Genomic DNA, 20,330 nt, shown 5'->3' on the forward strand with positions numbered 1-20,330 from the left:
GTGTTTACCTTTTCTCTTCAGAAATCAAATGAGATGTGTGAAATTTAGCAACAGAATGTTAAAGCTTCATTGTAAATTCAGTATATTTTTAGAGATGTGCTATCTGCTTTAAATACTTTCTAATTTGGATCTGAGCAAACAAAATCTGCTAGCTGAGATAAATACCTGTGTAGGATGGGGAAGATTTTGGCTGGGATATATGCAATCACCCATATTAAAAACCTTTAATAAAGCACTGAAAATCTGTATGGTGCTTTAGCAACACATAATAAAATATAATATTTAAGATACAAATTTTCACTTACGTTTCACAAATCAAAATAAAAATATTCCTCACTTGTGAATCTGGATGTGTATCCTGACCATTGCTTTAGCTGCCTGTCCTCCCTCACAAAAAAGTGTGATATGGAAGTCCCCAGAAAAGGCTGACGCAGGCTGGTCAGTGCACCACTCAGAGCCAGTGTGGGCATCTCTGGACCTGCAGTGAACACATGCTCTTAAAAACCTAGCAAGTGATTCAGGCACCTCAACGTGAACAGCAGTGCCATTTTATTTGCCCTGGGATATCCCACTCAGTTGCCTTTCCAGAAGAGCACAGAATTTTCTGTAGGTCCTGTGTCATATCTGCCTGTCGTGTGCAGATATTTTGGATACCATTGGGAATCTTAAACGGCACCAGACACCCATGCTCAGGAAGCTGAACCCCACCCCAAGCCCCCATTGCATTCTTAGGGGTTAGTATCTAAATATCTTCAAATATCTAGACCCCAGTGTCTCAAATCCTGTGCTGGCACCAAAACCATTAAATAACACTACACTGCACATGGTAAAAGTATTCTGATAACTTTTTAAATTATTACAAAAAAAAGTCTCAGTGAATTTGCATGTTAAATCTAAGCTGGCTTCATTAAGCTCTAAAGCTCCCTTCTTGGCTGTAATGTAACCATTTTAGCTCATATTAAAGATGTCATATTTGGCTTCAGCACATTTTTAGAAAAAGGTTAGTTAGAGCACATTAAACAATATGTTCTAACATTGCTTCTTTCACTTTGGCTAGGCAAGTGCTAAGTGTTTTCAGGAGTCCTCTCAAACCTCTGCAGGAGGAAGGCTCCTTTAATGCTTTCAGATTTGCATTACAGTAAGTGGAGAGGTTGCTAGCAGAAAAAAAGGCAACCATATGTGCTCCCCTCCGTTCAACCAGCTGAATCTGCTGTGCAAAGGAGAGCAAGGAATCTCCTTCTCCCTTCTCATTCAGCGCCTGCTCTCCATAAATCACAGCCACGACTTGCCGGTAAGATGGGGACCCCTTGGTTCTGGTCTCTGATTTCAGGGTTATTTCCACTTTTCTATTCTGTTATTGTCCAGTGTAAAACAGCCCTACAGAAGCAGCTCTTGCCTGCTCTTAACTGTGTGCTGACAAACTTAGAGTCAGCATCCTTAAGATCTCCCCTTCTGCTTCAATGAATCTTGCCCTGCTGCAACTCTCATATGCCCCACTCAGGTGCCTAACCTCCAAAGAGGTCAGAGTCCAGCCTTCACTCCTATAGTAATCCTTTCTTTCAGCTGGCTGTAAGCAGGTCTTTACACAGTGAATAGCTTTAAGTTATCTTCTTCAGTCCTTGGATTTCATTGCAGTAAGCATGTGTCTGAAATGAAGAATTGCAGCATCCTAGTTATAAGCACCCAAGGTTTTTGTTAGATATGGTCCTGAGAGACTAATTCCATGGTTTAATCATTAGATAGGTCTTCCTGCTAGAGATCAAACTTCAAAGTCAGTCTTAGGTCAAGTTAACACTGTTTGTTTAATAAATGCTCCTCCATACAGAACCATATATTGTCAAGAGGTTAGTGAGCACCCACTACACCATTTGCTTTTTGCACCTCTGGGGTCTATTGGCTTCAGAAAAAATCACAGTGAGAAATAGTTTTTCCATTATTTAAGAAAAGAAAAAGCCTTACCTACTGAAAGTTACAATTCATCATTAGGATGTAACAAACAACTGAATGAAATTTGTCTCAGTTGTGAATAAGAAGCATCTCATTCATCTCAGAAAGCTCTGTGGCAGCAACACTGAGACTATATTAGTCTTGTAGAAAGAGCTTTTTCCTTAACTGATTTTGTGTAAATAAAATAGCTTTCCCCCATATTTCTTGGAGGAATACCAGAGGTTGACACTGGTAACTTTTAATGAGCCCTTTATTCAATGTGAGTTTTGGGCACATGATAGTTCTCTTTTGCGTGAAGAGCCACATAGAAACTGAGCATTTCTCTCTTCTCATTCTGAAATATCCAAATTAATGATAAAGGGATGTTACTGTGGAACAATACAAACAGGAAAGGCTCAGACATCTGATATACAAAGATCAAATTTTCAAGAGATACTTGAAGTGATCAAGGAGTGTTGGGAAAAACTCTGTCCTTATGGAGTTCAGACTTGGACTTTTGGCAACCAGTATTGCTCACAATAGGAGGGAGATTCGCCAAGGAATTTTGGATCAGGTCTCTACGTTTATTCTGGGCTTTGAAATGTGTTTTGCAAACCACATAGGAAAAATTAGGGAAAAATTAAAACCATGAGTCAGAACTGTCCCTAGAAGGTGTAAATTAAAGGGTTAGAAGACACCTCACTTAAATATTATTCACATTCAATAGAAAAAAGCAGCCTCTTGATGTTGCACTAACTTTTTGATTTAGAGCTCAGTAATTAAAAGCAGCTATTTTTAAAATTGATGTTTGTTAATCCAAGATGCTGTTACTTAGTATTTCATTCCAGGCAGCACTTTTATAAGTTTGCTCATAAAAAAGCACCCCAAAAGGAGTAATTTTAAACAGAAAATCCTGAGAATATTTATCTACTGGATTTAAGCTGTAATGAATTTAAGAAGCTTAGGAAAATGCCAGTGAAAGTCCACCAACTTTCTAGCACCACAGGTGATTCAATATAAAATTGGAAACGAATTTCCTTCAGAAGAAAGGGCTTGCACTGGAAATTGTACACTCTCATGGGGTCTCCAAAGGGAGAGTAAGAAAGCTGTAATTCTGCCTTGTTGGATCCCCTGCACAGCTGTTCACTGTAGTGGAGAGAGCTGGGCTCTTCTCTGCATTGACTGAAGGAGGGAAATTTCAAGGCCCTAAGTTGCTATCTGATTAGGTAAATATAAAGTGGTCATTAAGGTTAGACTTGAAACTCAGTGATGTTAAGTCACTCAAGCAAAGCAGTCATAGCTACATATTTCAGAGCAGCTGTAGGGAAAAGCAGCCTGAACAGCACTGAGATAAGCTAATTAAAATCTATGAAGGGACAACTGGGCAGGAGAGATCCTGGAGTTAAACATTAAGGTTTTGTATGTGAATTTTGAATGCCTCATTATGGAATTTTAAAAGGAAACTCTATCCCTGTCTGATAATGTGTTATAATTACATATTCTGTAATAATTTCATTTTTCAGATTTATGCTCTTTTTTTCTGTAGGTTTCATTTTCCTCTATCCTTCTTTCTGCAGAACTTAGGTCTAATAATTTTTAAACCTTCCTCTAATGTACTAACAAGGAAGTTGAAAATAAGATGGTAGGCAAAATGTGTCATTGCTTCTAATAACATTCGGCTCACTAGGTACCCTGCTAATAATGCATCTTATGCAGATGTTCACATTTAAACCCATCTCCAGACCTGGATCTGGAGTAGGTTTCCATCTCCCCTGAACAACAGAGGAGAGATTTCCCATCTTCACTGAATGTGGAGCACAGTCTAGTTTCTAACTGAGGAACCCTTAGAAGCCTAACAAGTTTCCTTCCACAGAAGGGATCTAGGATACAGATACAGTACCGGCCTTTTCTTGGTGTCATGAAGTTCTTTGCAGATTTTCATTCTCAAGTTTATTATAGACTGCTGAGAAGTTTTGGAGTGTGTAACATCAAGGGCTCCATTGCCCTTCCTGCACTACCCTGTGACTGTGCCTGCAATGGCAAGGGACAGACCCCAGCAGAAATCTCCCTCAGCCCATTTCAGTTTGCCAGTGCAGAATTTAAACCCGCACTTCTCGTAAACTCAAAGTTTCACAGGGAGATACCTTGGTGACCAGAAGATGCCAGGCTAGAACTTCAGTGATTTTACTCTGCAAGGATACATTTGCCAATATTAAACATGAACGTAGGAGCATCCTTAAATTCAGTCCAAGAACTTCAATAGGTAAGCAGGACTTCATCCAGATATGTGATTATTTTGAATACTTCCATTCTTCTCAGTTTGTATTTTGTCAGTCTTTTACATATATCTTACCTCTTTTATGAATAAAACAGAGAAAAGCATAAGTTTAGAAGCATGTCAACACCTTCTGTTTTGTCGTCAGCTATGATAAGGTTAACCTTGAATATTTTCGAATTTTTTTGGCAAAGAAGAAAAATGACATCTGTTTTGTAACCTCACATCTTCCTACACTTTCTGACAGCATGAAGTGTTTTCACTGAACTAAGATTTGCTCATGAAAGCTGAGCTAATCAGATGTGGCTATCCAAAGTTCAGTCAATAAATAGCTTGACTTCCTAACTTGTGATAATATGAAGGGAGATCAATAAGAACTATGAAGATCACTTCTGTGTTTCCTTCTGCTTCATGTTAAGTTACCCATGAAGGACAGACTGCTTCCCTGAAAACATTTATTTCTCCTTAAACTCTATTATGCTGCACCTGTTCAGTGGGAAGAGGGAAGTGCTGGTTGTATATGAATAATAGACTCCAAGTAGTTGCATTTTTAAGTAGTTCATTCTTAAATAAGTATCTGTTTATCACTTTTAGAATTCTGATTTGATAGTAAATGCACAAATAATAAAAAACACTAATATCCATCCTTAGCATGTCCATGGATGTATATATATTTTTTTACTGTTGTTACAGAACAGAGTTATGAATATTTGGATCAAACCCCTGTCCTGTTTTTGTAATGAAAAATTCCTATTGATACTAAGAGCAAAGTTTTGTTCTGAAAACACAGTAACCTCAGTAATATCAACCCACCTGAAATTTGTGAAATTTTCATTATGTCAGATTACTTACTAGAGAAGGGTTTAGTAAATGGCTGTATCAAAATAAGAAGGGTCCAATCTGAATTGAATATCAATATGGAAATTAAGCATTGATCAATGTAAAGCAAAGGGTACTTCTGAGACAAAGCTGAAGAAGCAAAAGCCAGTAAAAACAAACACAGCAACTTTCTACATATAGTCTGTATGAAGAAAAAGCAAGGAGAAGGATCCAAGGTACCAGGCCATTATTTTTTTTTAGTGTTTGCGTTGAGGCCAATTATCAGGAAAAGCAGTGGCTCCTGATGTTGGGACTTCTTTAAACAGTTACTTGTTACAGTGAGTGTATTACACTCAGGTCTGTATCTAGTCTGCATTTAAGGTTAATTGTGATGCAATATTTAATGCAATTTTAACAGAGGAATAGGATACAGACCAAAATATGGAGGAAGATACTTAATATTCATAAAAAGTTAAAGGTATTCTAACCATCAGGATGGGTGAAATTCCAGGGAAGACTCTAGGTAAATAAGCCAAAGGAATCTTGAAGCAATTCTCTTTGAAAATTCATAGAGGACAAAGTCTGAGAACAAGAAAATTTCAGAAAACATCTCTGAAAAAGAAATTCAACAAACTGGGTAACTGGGTATTAAACTATCAATTATTTAAAGATAGGAAACAACTTGAACTTGCCAAGATTGTCATGAAAAAGCTATTTTTTGACTTGCTGATTTGCCTCAGTGTTGAAGCAGAGGAAAGTTGTGGCTGTCCTTACGTTAGCTAAAAACTTGGTGTGGTATGTAAGGCAGTGCCATGATCCAATGTTTCCATTAATAACTTTCACCATGAAAAAGAGATCAGATGCCAGTTTGGAGAGAGCATTCTGAAAGAGAGAATCAGCACTGCACCCTTGAGAACCAGGCATATCCCCCCTGCCCCCCCCCAAAAAAAAGGAAAAAAAAGGAATTTCAAAACATACAACTACAGAGGAGTATGCCAGGAAACAGAAATCAAGTGCACAAATACCAGGTAGAAACCATGTGGCTGAACAGCACTACTTCAGAAGCTGAAATAGCTCAAATAGTTGATTATGAACTGAGTGTATGTCAATGTTGTGATGCTATTTCAACAAAAGCAAACTTTATTTTTGTATGGTGTTACTTGAGTATCATATCTAAGATATGAGAAGCAATTTTATTTTACTACATGTGGTGCCTAGGCTCATTAGCCAGACTTCAGTGTCCAGTTCTGGAAACCATAAAATGCAGACAGAATTGCAAAGAAAACAAGGAGATGCATCTGTTTAAAACATATCTGAAGTGGAAAGGGTGAAGGAACTAGACCCAGTTTAGAAAGATGACCAAGAGTTGAAGTATTCAAGCATGTAAAAGATTTGCTTTAAAGATGATAGTCAGGAAGTATTCTGCATATTCTTTAAGACTACGATAAGAAATAATCAGCCCTAGTAATCAGCAAAGATTTAAAGTAGATATCAGAAAAACAGTCTGGTCTTGTTCAGTGGAAATTTGATGCTTTCCAAGGATAGAGACTGCTCAGCCCCTCTGGGCAGCCTGCTCCAGTGCTTAACTGCTCTCACTGGGAATTTCTTTTATCCTAAATCCAGCTGGAATTTAGGGTTACTGAGGTACCTCAGCCTCTTCCATACCCTCTGCCACTAGGATGCCCACCCCCTAGACAGCAGTAGGCCAACATTTTTCTTGGTCTTTTTTGCTGTCAGTGTATCTACAAGAAGCTCTTCTTGTTGCCCTTCACATCCAGTGTCAAATCCAGCTGTGCTTTGGCTTTCCTGATTCTGTTCCTGAAATAATTCCCGGTAGTAATTGTGTGTTCCCTCTGGGTAGCCAGTCCCTTCTTCCACCTTTTTTTTTTGTGTTTGAGCTCACTTGGGAGTTATGCACTCAGTCCAGCTAGCTTCTTGACATGCTTGCTCATTTCCTTGAGCACCTTTCTTGCACTTTGGGAAGGCTGCCTGGAAAGCTCTCCTGGGCTCCTCTGTCTTACAGGGCAGAATCCCCTGGGATCCCAGATACCACTTCCCTGAACAAGCTAAGTCTTCTCTCTAGGCCCAGGGTCTTTATTTTGCTACTTGCCCTCCTCACTACCCTGAGGATCTTAAACATTACCATTTCATGGTCACTGCAACCAACGCTGCCATTGTCTGTAACATCCCTGACTAATTCTTCCCTACTCATTAGTAGCAGGTCCCTCTAATCAGCTCAATCACCTTCGTCAAATAATTGTTACTGACACACTCCAGAAGTCTCCTGGATTGCTTGCTCCCTGCCATGTTGCCCTTCCAGCAGATATGGGGGAGTTTAAAGTCCTGTGTTGACACAAGGGCCTGTGATCATGGGGCTTTCTCCAGTTGTTTGAAGAAGGCTTTACCCTCTTTTCTTGTTCACAGCCTGTAATAGACGACCACCACAGTGTTCCCATTGTTGGTCTTTCCTCTGCTCCCATAACCTCTGGACAGGCCTGTTACCTATTTCATAGCAGTCCTCCATGCATTTGATATGCTCCTCTACACAAGGTAGAGCTTCTCTTCCTTCCTCACTCAGGCACTTCTTCCCAACACATCTGCAGCTGTCCATTGGAGTACTCCAGTCACACAAGTTACCCCACTTCATCCTTACAATCCCATAGCAATCTCTGCAATTCCCCTGGTCTGGGGCTGCTCATGGACTTCCAGTTTCTCCTGTTTGCTTCCCATGCTGTGTATGTTTGTGTCCTTTTTCTTCTGTTGTCACTTTCAATATATTGAAGATACTTCATAAAATGAGTGTAGAGTTAGAAATAAAACCCTTCACAAAATCTGTCTCAGAGCAGGCACACATCAAGGTGCCAACATCTATACACACATTAAAAGGCAGATCAGGCCCAGATGCAGTATGTGTTCTTTGGACCTTGAGCTAGTATGCATGGGTGCAGTACCATACCAACATGGCTATGTTACCGCTTCACCAAGCGGACTCAGCAGCTCAGAGCACTGAAAGGCTGCTGTTTGTCGAATACAAGACTTCCCAGCCATCTGAGATCAGTAGTTAATCTGCACATATTCATGTGCAACAGTTCCAGCAGCATCTGGCAAACTTACTCCACCCTAGGTTGACTGCAACCTGGCTGGCTGGAAACCACTGTATGCACTTGCTTGGAAGTCTTTTTACAGTGATGCTTGGTATTATACAGGCCTGCTTTTGGCCATGCTAAGAGAGAAACAAGCAATTCAAGCTTTAGCAGGAAACATCAAAAAGGTTCTCCAGAAACTCTGTAACATCTTTGTTTTTCAGTGAAGTCAGAGAAACAATCTTCATCTTAATGCAAAACCTCCAAACCAACCTCCCCTAGCATCCATCCTCAACAGTTTAAAATCAGTTAAACAGGAGTTTAACTTGCTCCTCACTGCAGCAGGAAGATCTGAAATGTGCAGTATGAATATTATCTCCAGTATTTGCATGGCCTGATGAACAATATTAAGGGCACCCCTTTACATGGTAGAGCCAACCTGTTAAAAACAGAAATAGATCAAAGGCTACTTGAGAAGGGATTTCTCTTCCTCCCACCAGATGAAGCTGTTCAGACCCACAATTTAATTGTCTCATTCTAGAGTTGCTCAAAAATTGTCAAAAGACTTCAGATAGTAAATCTGCAATTTAGCTAGAAAAGTCTGGTTCTTTCCATTCTTTCTAGTTTCTAGTTTCTGAATAAAGAGATAAGGGATCACGCCTGCTCACCATGGTAGGTACACGAGCTATAATTTGCAATGAAATATCATGAACTGTGCCATACTACAGAAGCTTTAATTAGAGTAATTTAAACACATTGTAACTTACCAGTGATTTTGCATTCAGTATATTTTAAACAGCTGAGCCCTGAAAAAAATGCAGTGATTTGCTCACCACCACGTATCAATGGGCTTCTGCAGCTGTGGAATCACACACAAATCAAGCTTGCACAGGCAGCCAAATTATTCTACAGGAACTGGAGAAAATCAGAGAATAACATCCCTAGAGACAGACACTTAAAGAAAAATTAACTGTTAGGTCTCCCATGTGTATTTGTACCTGCATGGCAGACTTGAAGGTTTTTTTAAATTATTTTTTAATATTATACCTCCTAGATATTTCACCTGTTCATTTCCTTAGCCTCACACATTAGCTGTACTCAACAGTGGGTGACTGGCTAGTCTGCACATAGACAGATATCACTGTGTTTCCTTAGCCAAAGTTGAGAAGCAAGCTCCAAGAGTATGCTATTCTCTTAAGAATACTGTGACCATGGGCTAAGGCCAGAGCAGTCAGAAAGGAAAAGATCCTGGCACTACTGACTGGCAATTTCAAAACAGCTGTTTGTTAAAGGACAATCTCACAAGACTATATTTAAGGAAGGAATGTTGCTTGTGAGTGAAAGAATGAGTGCCGGAAGTCAGTTTTTCCAAGCTTTCTTCACAACTTCATTAGCATTGTGTATATCATTGGTGTATTTTATTATATAGGTCCTTGTCACTTTTAGAAGCTAGATAATATGAAAGATTCTTTTGTTCTTTGCACAGCTGCTTTAATGACTGCTACCAATATGTGTGAGACAGCTAATCTGGCTTTTACACATACTGCAAAAGTACTTAGTGGGAAAACACATAGAAGATTCAGAACTGAACATCAGAATCTCTCTGCTACATCTCCATAAGGCAGCTCACAAAGGCTGAGTTTACACAGTGTATCTGGAGCAGGTCTAACTCCAGGCTTACGCCTACCCAAACTTGTTTACTATATACACAGAGACCTCTAAGTATAGACCACTAAGCACCTCCTGCCCTGGGTCTACCAGCAGAGAAGCAATCATACCCAGCTCTGATACACAGCAAAAAGAGGGAACAGTGGGTCATGAGCTGGAGGGTAACTTAGGAGCTACCCTAACCTCCCATCAGCCCTTAGTTGCTTCTTCATGCTGGGCACAAGGACAAAGTGTTGAGCTTACCTATATGAAGGTGTCAACCTCCCCTTAGCTGGTGCCCATCAGAGACTGTTTCATTTGGACAGAAAAATGGCAGCTCATGCATCAGATGTGCAAAATCCTAGGCATGATTTAGATTTCCTTTAAGGAGAGACCAGTCTGTTAGGAAAAAAAAATAATTGTTTGTACTTCATCTGTAAGATTGAGTATTCATCACAACTTTTTAAACAGTAGAGGAAGGTATCAAATTTGTAAAGGCCATATAGCTTCCACACAAGAATATGGGATTCCTCTGAAAACCCTCCCTTTAGGCAAGGATAGTTCTGATAATATTTTCAGCACAGACAGCACAGCAGAAAAGCTAATGATTATAGGCATCTGGAGGAAACCCTACATAGTCAATTGAAATCTAAAAGGCAGAAGAGTAAAAGCATTTTATTCAAACATTGTTGCTTTTTATTAGACTACCTTTCTGAAAATGTAATGGAGTCAGCTGTTCAAGTGACAGCATTCACAAAAGGGAAAGGATAAGTCTTCAGTGAGTGATTAAATTCTGGAGCAGTCCATTTAGTTACCATAAAAATATTTTATTGCCAATCTGCTCCAAAGTCAGGCATACATTTGTGTCATAGGACAAAGAAAGAAAAAAGAAAACAAGCTTTTAAAGTGCAATTTTATTTTCTTAGTTTTAATTTCTAGATTATTTTTGAGATGGAGATTTGTCGCAGGCCAGCTTCTTGCTGCTCACCCTTCCCACCAGGCCATCCCAGGGCAGCTGTGGTGCTGGCACACAAGCACCCCTTGGCAGTTCTCAATGCCATGAGTATCTTCTGCCCACATGCCAGGCACCAAATTTCATTAGTTTGCCCAATTAGCAAGGCTATAACTATGCCAGGGAAATAGATGAACCATTGCTTACTTCAAATATTTGTTTTATTTACAAAATTAATAAAACAAAAATAACTAAAATTAGTGATGCTAAACATCTACTTCAACAGCAATAGTAACTACAAGTAACGCACCACATGCACACCTCACTTGCATGTGACATGGTGCATTACAGTCCATCTGCACCCCCCGAGCTACACCAGGGTGGGCACAATCCCCTGCAATGCCCTGACAGCTAAGCAGGGGAGGACACCCCCTTTGGCTCACATCCCTGATAAGGACAAGGTCATGCCAATCACAGCACAACACGTAGCTTGCTTCATCCCAGGTCCAGCATTGAGGATATTCTCCAGTGCTCCCTTCTGTGAGAGAAGGCACAGCAGCTGAGCCTGTGGACCACTGCTCCTCTGGGGTCTCCAGAGGCTCTTCCCTTACCCGGCATAAAAATTGTTTTATCATGTGGGGTTTCTGTCACCAGGCACCTAGGTTGAGCATTAGATGGGTCTCCCAGTTGCTTTCAATGGTTTCACTCAGTCCTTATCCCTTGTCTCTGGCAGGGGTAGGGGGTTAAGGGGAGGCTGTGGGTGGCTCCTCCACAGGAGATGCCCTTTGTATTGATATCATGAGCCAAGAGAAAGCTGACTAATAAGTGGGGGCAAAGAGAAAACAACCTGGCTCTGGCCGCCATAAGTCGGCTGGGCCCCCTACTGATAAATTCCTTCAATGTGGTATTGGCTTAGAAAAAGAAAATAGCCTTAGCTTCTGGATATACTGTGCAAGATTTCAGGATCTTACTATTTTACTAGTCAATCCATCTTTCGCTCAACCTATAACAATACTTTAATGCAATGTTTCTCATAAAACACTTCTCTCAGTATTGTATAAAGATAGCATTGAGTTGTTGCAATCTAACATAATATATTTTATTTTTATGATCAGCAAAATATTAGGAGGAGAGTTATCAACAGGGATTACAACACAAAATTTTGTTGCTCCTGCAGCATGCGATCTGTATTCTTCCTTTGAAGCATGACTAGGGAAAACAACATTTAGCAGTACCAGTAAGTTGTGCAATGCCATTTTTTACTGCATTAACTTTCTTGCCTGCTCAAAGGTCAGTCTACATCTAAAAGAACTGTGACCTAAACACTCACTGTTCTGCTTAACCATATTACTGTCTTAGGGGTACATATTTAATACTAGGTCATTTATTATTTCCAAAATCCTAAAAACAGCCTCAGATCAAATTGATTGCTTACCTTACTTAAAAAACAATACACTAAAGAATTCACTTTTCTGTAAGGCTTTGCCATGCACCTCCTTTGCTCAACTCCATCTCTAAATGCCACTAGAATCACTTAGCAAATTCCAAAGCATATACAAGGCAGAATAAAAGAAAGAACAAAGAAAAGGAGAAACTTTTATACAAGTAGGTCACAACTAGCCCTAGGCATCTGTTCGTCAACACTTACCTGAGAGCATGCAGGACACTCAGGTGTTCTGCATAAGAGAACAGGCTGAAGTAGTCAATGCTTTGAGGAAATATTTGGTGTTTCAATTGTATCAATATATTCCCTGGTGCCTCTTCAGTTTATCAGATAAACTCTAGTAGCTCAGCTGCAGGTTTTTTCTTCCTAAATGATCTCTTTATTCTCTACAGGTGCAGGTAGGTCACATTTATGAGAGAGGCTTAGTCATGTGAATAGGACTTGGTATAAAAATTCATCCCTAGTAGAAAGTTCTGCCTATGGCTAACATAATATTTAATCAGCAATTTTAAGTAAGTGTTGTCCAGGAGATATTACTCACTAGAATGCTTGCCTTAATGTGAAGGGCTCCTATAATATGCGTTTAGTAATGCTATCAGCCGGTAAGTCAGTAAACTGCTAGGTAACTTTAGTTTTGTAGATTTTTTTTTTCCTGACTATGACCTTGTTCTTTAAAGAGCTGTAACAGGCTATACAAATGTGATGTGCACAGAAAAATGGCAAGATGCACTTCCTTTTAATGGACTTGAGAAATAGTTAAGATTAATAAGACTTTAGGAATTGGAAAAGAGGAGAGAATGGTGTGGTAGGGGTTAATTTGATGTTAATAGCAGTAGGATAAATCTACTAAAAAAACCTGCTAACTGCTTATCATACTTACAATGCAGCTTTTTATTATGTTTCTACATTGTGCCTTATGATCCTGTCTTCATTTCTAAGGAAATCTTTCTTAGAGATGTGTTTCTTAATATATAAAGTGTTGTATTGCAGTCTGTTAATATTGGTGTATGTAGCAGGAGCTGGGAGTCTGCTATGAATCTAGATTGTAAATTGCTTTTATCTTTCCTATTTCAAATCACTGTTCTTAAATATTTTTGGTTGTGCCCACAAGTGAAGTTAAAGTGATTAGAAAACTCTAAGAGGAGCTGAACTAAAGCTTATTTGAACTGAGTATATATTTGCTCTCTTAAGGGGTGTGGGGAAAGACAATCATAAAAATAGCTTTTCCTTCTTTTTTTTTCTTAACTAAAATTGTTCCTTGTAGTAAACTGACCTCAAACACAAACTAGTTAATGTGTGTTTGTAGAAACCTGACCCTTGAAAATATAGCTATTCAGTATGCTAGGCTATCCTGTTATTGTCTTTAATAGGTCTTCAAAGGCACGTAGCTTGAATAATAACCTGAATCTATAGTTGCTACCAACTGGCTATCAGCCTCATAAACCACCACTATTGGGAACAGTTAATGGTACAAGTGTCCCATTTGTTTGTGACTTCTGTATGCAATTTTTTTATGCTTTTGTCTCTGCTGTCATGATGCATTTCAGAAATAAGGACAGTAAAGTTTCTCTCAACCTTAAGGCTGGTCTTTGGGCTTGACATGTGATACCAACATCAAGCTGAACTTGGTATTGATTGGAAAAATGCCAAGTTGGTAGCTCTGAAGTGTAAATCTCCTGCTTTATTTGCCCAAGACCTGTAGATCAGCACTGGCAATGCAGGTGTATCTTGCCCCAAGAGTATTCTGCAGTGTGTCTTGGGAAGGGTAGCATGTAGCTGAGAGCACTTCATCACCTCCAGAGTGATATCTTGTGGGTTTATAACATTGCTACTAGATTGGGGAGTGCTGCTTGGATAACATATAATGAGAAAAGCAGATCCTTTTGCCATTGTCTCTCATTGACCTCTCTCACTGCTTGTTCTGTATTGCTGCCTTTGAGAGCCTGCTTGTAGCTTCCATTCCTTTTTGCCTATGGAATAGCACTTTTTGTCTCTTTTCTGCTTGTCTATGCAGTAAGTCTCCTACGACTTTTCTTAGGCTCTATAACTACTTTAAGAGCATGGTTGTGATAGATATCTCAATGTGGAAAGCTGAGAGAGCTTCAAGGTTCCTCTGCCCATTTCTCTAGCCTGTTGAGGTCCCTCTGAGCTGCAGCCCCACCATCTGGTGTAGCAGCCACTCCTTCCAGGTTTGTCATTTGCAAGTTTGCTGAGGGAGCATTCGGTCCCATCATCCAGGTCATAATAAGGATGCTAAACAGTATTGGACCTGGTATTGATCCCTGGGGGACACCACTAGTGACTTTGTGCTGCTGTTCACAGCCCTCAGCCTGGGAGTTCAGCCAGTTTTCAGTCCAGCTCACTGACCACTTATCTAGCTCATACTTCATTATCATGTCTATGAGGATGTTACTGGAGACACTGTCAAAAGACTGACTAAATGACACACTGCTCCCCTAATCAACCATGCCTGTCATCTTGTTGTAGTAGGCTATCAGGCTGGTAAATCCATGATGACTACTCCTGATCTCCTTCCTGTCCTCCACATGTCTGGAAATAGTATTCAGGATTAATTGCTCCTTCACCTTCCTATGATCCAGGTGGGGCTGACCAGTCTCTAGTTCCCTGGGTCCTCCTTCTTGCCTTCACTGAAGATGGGTGACATTTGCTCTCTCCTGATCGCCATGCCCTTTTAAAGATGATCAAGAAGGCTTTTACAATGACATTGGCCAGCTCCCTCAGCACACATGGGTGCATCCCATCAGAGCCCATGGACTTATGTGTGCCTAAGTGTTTCCTAATCTGATCCAACTCCACCAAGGGTAAGTCTTTGTTGTTCCAGACTCCTGCCCTAGTCTCAGGGGCTTGAGATGCCTGAAGGCTGGTCTTGCTAGTAAGGATGGAGGTGAAGAAGGCATTTGGTACCTCAGCCTTTTCTGTGTCCTTTGTCATGAGGGTTCCTGCCCATTTAGGAGTGGGCATAGATTTTTTTTCTGGCCTTCCTTTTGCTGCTGATGCACTTGCAGAAGCCTTTCCTGTTGCCTTTCACACCCCTTGCCATTATCAACTCCAGGAGGACTTTAGCATTCCTAACCCCATTCCTGCATGCTTGGACAGTATCTCTATATTCCTCCTGGGTTGCTTGTCCTGCTTCCACCTTTTGCACCTTTTCATGTTTGAGTTTAATCAGCTCCTTCATCCAGGCAGGCCTCTTGTTGCCTTTACTTGATTTTTCTGCTTGTTGGGATGGACCTTTTTTGAGCTTGGAGAAGATCTTTAAATGTCAGCCAGCTCTCTTGGACCTCTCTTCCCTCTGGGGCTATATCCCATGGCATTCTTCCAAGTAGGTCCTTGAACAGGCTGCAGTCAGCTCTCCTGAAGTCCAAGGCTGTGATCCTGCTTTTTTGCCCTGCTCCCTCTTAGAAGGATCCTAAACACTACGATCTTGTGGTTGATGTGACCGGAGCTGCTCCTGACTTTCACATACCCAACCAGCTCTTCCTTGTTTGTATGTTTGAGGTCCAGCAGTGTTCCTCTCCTTGTCAGCTTCTTGATCACCTGAGTTAGGGAGTTTTCATCAATGCACTCCAGAAACCTCCTGGATTGCTTGTGCCCTGCTGTGTTGCCCCTCCAGCAGATATCAGGGTGGTTAAAGTACATCATGAGGACCAGGGCCTGCAAATGTTGTCTGAAGATGACCTCATCTATTTCTTCCCAACTAGGTGATCTATAGCCAACACCCACCACAGTGTCACCCATGTTGGGCTGCCTGCTAATCCTGACTCTTGAGCTCTCAGCTGTCCCAGGCAGAGCTCCAAGCATTCCTGCAGCTTCCCCTCCTTGCTTTCCCTGGCTGTCCTTTCTATTTAGGTCTCCTTTATCCTTAGGTTTGTGATGTTCCTTTTTCTTGTATGTGTTACAAGACTGCCTTGAGATGCTGAGCAGAGTACCAAAAGATAAGTCTTCTGTAAGATTTGATTCAAACAGATTGATATTCCTGCAGCTCTATTCCATGTTTCCAGATATGGTTTCATGAATTTAAATAGATCAACTACAGTTGATCTATATATAGCTATTTATAGAAGATGGCTCTTCTTGACCTATTTGAATTGCTTCTGAAACTACTAATCGTTTACTTTTGTTTCCTGTGCAGTGGTGGTGCAGCTGTTTGTTCATTCAAGGCCTGCCTCTTGAGGTTCTGGGATTATTCCATACCTCTAAATTGGGTCTGTACCTGCTAGTTCTTACAAGTTATCATTTCTGGCAAAGACTTAATCCACACCAGTATTTTGATAGAAAGGTTCAATTACTTTCTTTTAAGCTTCTTTGTCAGAAACCAAAGGAATAAAGGAGATGGGACAGATTCCATAATTTTAATGATATTGTGCCTTACTCTGCAATTAATAGTATTTATAGCTTTATGTAGTATCCCTTGTGCCCCCTTCTTCATATAGAAGGGTGAATTACTGCTTCTTAAAAATCTGTAATAAAGACCAAGTAACTCCTGTAAATAACATTTTTTATACTTCATTTGAGCAGTTAACTGAGAGTTTAGTATTGTTTCTCTCTTCAGTGACCGAGCAAAATTCATAAAGCAGTTTCTTTAGAAAGTGTGGGTCTATACAAATGCCAAATGAGTACTCCACAAACATATAGTAATTGCTTATCTTGTAGCATTAGATAATATTTTATCTTCTGTGGGCACTTCTAATATCTTTGCTAGAACTTTGTGTAGAACAAGCTTGCCATTTCAGAAGTTCCTATTTCTTTGCTCCCTAGGGAATCTCATCTAGTAATTGCCATAAATTTCCTTTTATGTTCTTTTTGCTATTCCTTTGTGCACTGAAGTGCATGAATGCAGCATCACATGATGCAGTGGAGATGGCTGACCTACAAAAGAGCTGCCTCTTCTGTGCATATCTGACCTGCCTCCAATTGCACAAGAACTTTGACCACTGAAAATTAAAATGTCTCCAAGATGTTTGTACCATATTAATTTTGTTTGAATTTAATAAGCACCTACAAGAATTCTGGCATACCTTACAAGCCACAGCAAGTATGAATTATTTGTATAATATATACCCAGAGCTGTTATTCCTCCCCTCCCCATGTAGAGCCTACCAAAACAAGATGGCAAACTGTCTTGCCTGTCAGAATTGTCTTTTCTTTGAAGATTGAACAGGGATCACAAAATATGTATTGTTATTCTGTTTGGTTTACTTAAGTGTCAGCAAGAATATGCTTAGTGCTTCCTGATGCATACCTAAGAAGTAATGTTTATGCCTGTAACTAGCAAACAGAAGGCTCTCAACCCATTATGCTTGATAATTATACAGTAGCTTAGGTAATGGGGATATTAATAGGCCACAGTGAGAGGTCAGTTCTTAGCTGTCACATCTGGGAATTTATTATCAAAGATATCCATCACTGGGGATGTCCCAGTATGATGTCTATAGAAAGACTTGAGGGGGTGGGGGAGGGAGGTGGGCAAGTCCTGCATTTGATGAGATCTGCTGCCTCTGAAGATCTGCTAATGTGGGTATCTAAATACAGAACAGAGCCTTTTCTAAAATCATACCTGTAATTTGAAAATGTCATCCCATATCTTGTAACTTTGGGTATATTTGGTGGTTTAGTAAAATGTTGTTGTACCACACTAAATGTGTGTGACAAACCTTAATTGCCTTGTGGCAAACTTCCCAGGAGGCAGACAAGGGTAGCCTTCCCCCTGTCCGTCCTCAAGCTCCTTTCTTAACCCATACCAAATAAGCTGGTGCTTCCACTGGGTGTGCTGGTGCAGATCCTGTGTGGTGTTACTCCTCTGGATGGTTGGACTTCTTCCCTCACAACACATCCTGCTAACAGGGGAAGCTACAGGAATCCATACAAAGGCTTTATTTTTTGTCAGACTTAGTCAAAGTAATAGTTTTCATAGTCATAACTGGGAGTAGGTTGCTCTTTGTCCTTTTGTTGTCAGGAAATGGCTTCATTCCCCCCCCCCCCCCCCCCGACAAAAGTACACAAGTACTACTACAAGCAGAGTGTGATAGAAGCATATTATAGTATGCACTCAGTGGGATAAGAGCCATGGTTTTTAACTCTGTTGGATGTATTGATGTAATGCAGGTGGAAATATGCCCTTAAAAAAAACACATGAGGGATATTTGGAAAACTTAATGGGCATCATCCTGCCAGTGAGCACAGAAAGAAAGAGCTTTAGGGTTAACTGTTCTCTTTATATCCAATAACCATTCTTCAATTTGAGAAGAAAATTACTTTCTTGGTAATGGTCAAGAATCACAAACACTTTGCTCTGTTCAATTCCTCTGCTACATGTTTGCAGGACACAAATGCAATGTTTAAATTTAACAGCAGATACCAATTCATACTTACACTACTGCATAATAGTAATGCATCATGTAATTTCACTACTGTCCAGTGTACTTCTGGCTTTAAACCCAAATGCAAAGATTAGTAAATAAAGACTTACTGTGCTGTACAGGGCTATGTCTATAACAGCATACATCTCTTTGGAGAATGAAAAAAATCTCTTCTGGCGTTGGAGTGTTAGATATAGTCTTTGTGTCTAAATGTGGTGAGCATATGAATGTGAAATGTAAGAGGAGATTTGCCAACTGCTGATATCTTTCTTATTTTTCTACCTCCATATGTCTTTCCACTGGCTGCCTCTTACGTCATAGTTTCCATCCCCCTGCTCAAATGCTTTTATATCATCTTTGGAAAAAGGATCTCTGTTCCTCTAACAGAAGGCATGCATAATGAGAACTACTTATTGAACCAGAAGCTGCTTTTTTTTTTTTTTTTTAATCATACATATGCATTGATTTTTGCCAGGATCTCCTTTGAGCAGCACAGGTAGGGAGGCTGGGCTTCTGAAGGAAAGCATTAGCTTTCATATTTGAATAGGTTTGCAGTTCCTCAGTGCATAATGAACTGCAAGAGGAGCAAGGCTCTGCAGAGGCTTTTGTTTATACGGCAGAAAAATTGTCCAAGCTGTGACTTAAAATGGTGTCTTTACATACACCAATAAACAAGACTCCTGTTATTCATCCTAAAATATTCCCAAAGAAGTGTGTGTAATACAGATTCTTAAACATTATTGGCAGAATAAACCTGAGTATTTTTCAGGTGAATACCTTACATTGCTCCAGCTGAAGAATAGAAAATACTGTTTCAAATCTTTCAATACAGAAGCAAAAGATACTTATTAGATGTCCCTTTGCAAAGAAATACTTAACCAGTGAACCTAAAACTATCATATAAATACCAAAATTGTAATTTTCTCATGTAACCACTTGATAAAATAAATAAAGTGAGGTTTTTTTGTGTCTTTTTTTTCTTAAGGGTTTGAGATTCATTTTCTTCTGAATGTTCTCCAGTCCCCCAGCTGTGTTTTGGGAGTAGCATGCTGATGGTCAGAGGCTCTGCACCCTGTCTCTGCCTGCCATGGGTCCCAGGCTGCTGTGGCTGAAGGGTGGACTGTGTGCTGTCATGGTTGGGTGTTATCCTGCAGCACTTGCCATCTGCCTGACACCCACCACTGGATGTGATGTGTTCAAGTCTAAAGAACAGCACAGCCTAAGTCTTTCCACACTTATTCCTGGATGTGTATTTGTGTAACTGGCTGCTTAGGGAGACTTTATGCAGAGATGAACTCAGTACCCAACAGTAAGTGGCCTGGATGCTTATGCTAAGTTGGAAATATCCATAAATTAAAACTTATAGTGAAGTCTTAGCTGTTCAGGTACTGTATTTTTCCTCTCCTTCCAGGGCTAGGTACTAAATCACTTAAGATAGAGACTTCTAGATATTGCTGTGTATTTGGAGAATAATTTTTTTAAAAAGGGGCAAATCTATATTTGCTTTTTCAAGTGGATATGAGGTACTTAAGAGCCATTAGTTTACTAAGTAAATCCATTAGACTGCAGACTAGCATTGTGGCAGGTTATTACTGGAGACTATCATAAGCACAGGCTGAAGTGATAAGGTGCACTGTATTGCTGATTGAAGATCATCTTTTTAATTGGCAGCTGGAAAGCAAACAGCTAGTATAGTATTCTGGCTTGAGAAATATTACAGAGATAATGGAATGTGTGGAAGAGTAAGAAGAAAGTGTCTCTATTAGAGTAATTGATGGACAGTACCCAGACCTCGTTCTTTTAA

This window comes from Apteryx mantelli, chromosome 2 (assembly GCF_036417845.1).
Source record: "Apteryx mantelli isolate bAptMan1 chromosome 2, bAptMan1.hap1, whole genome shotgun sequence".
Taxonomy (NCBI): Eukaryota; Metazoa; Chordata; class Aves; order Apterygiformes; family Apterygidae; genus Apteryx; species Apteryx mantelli.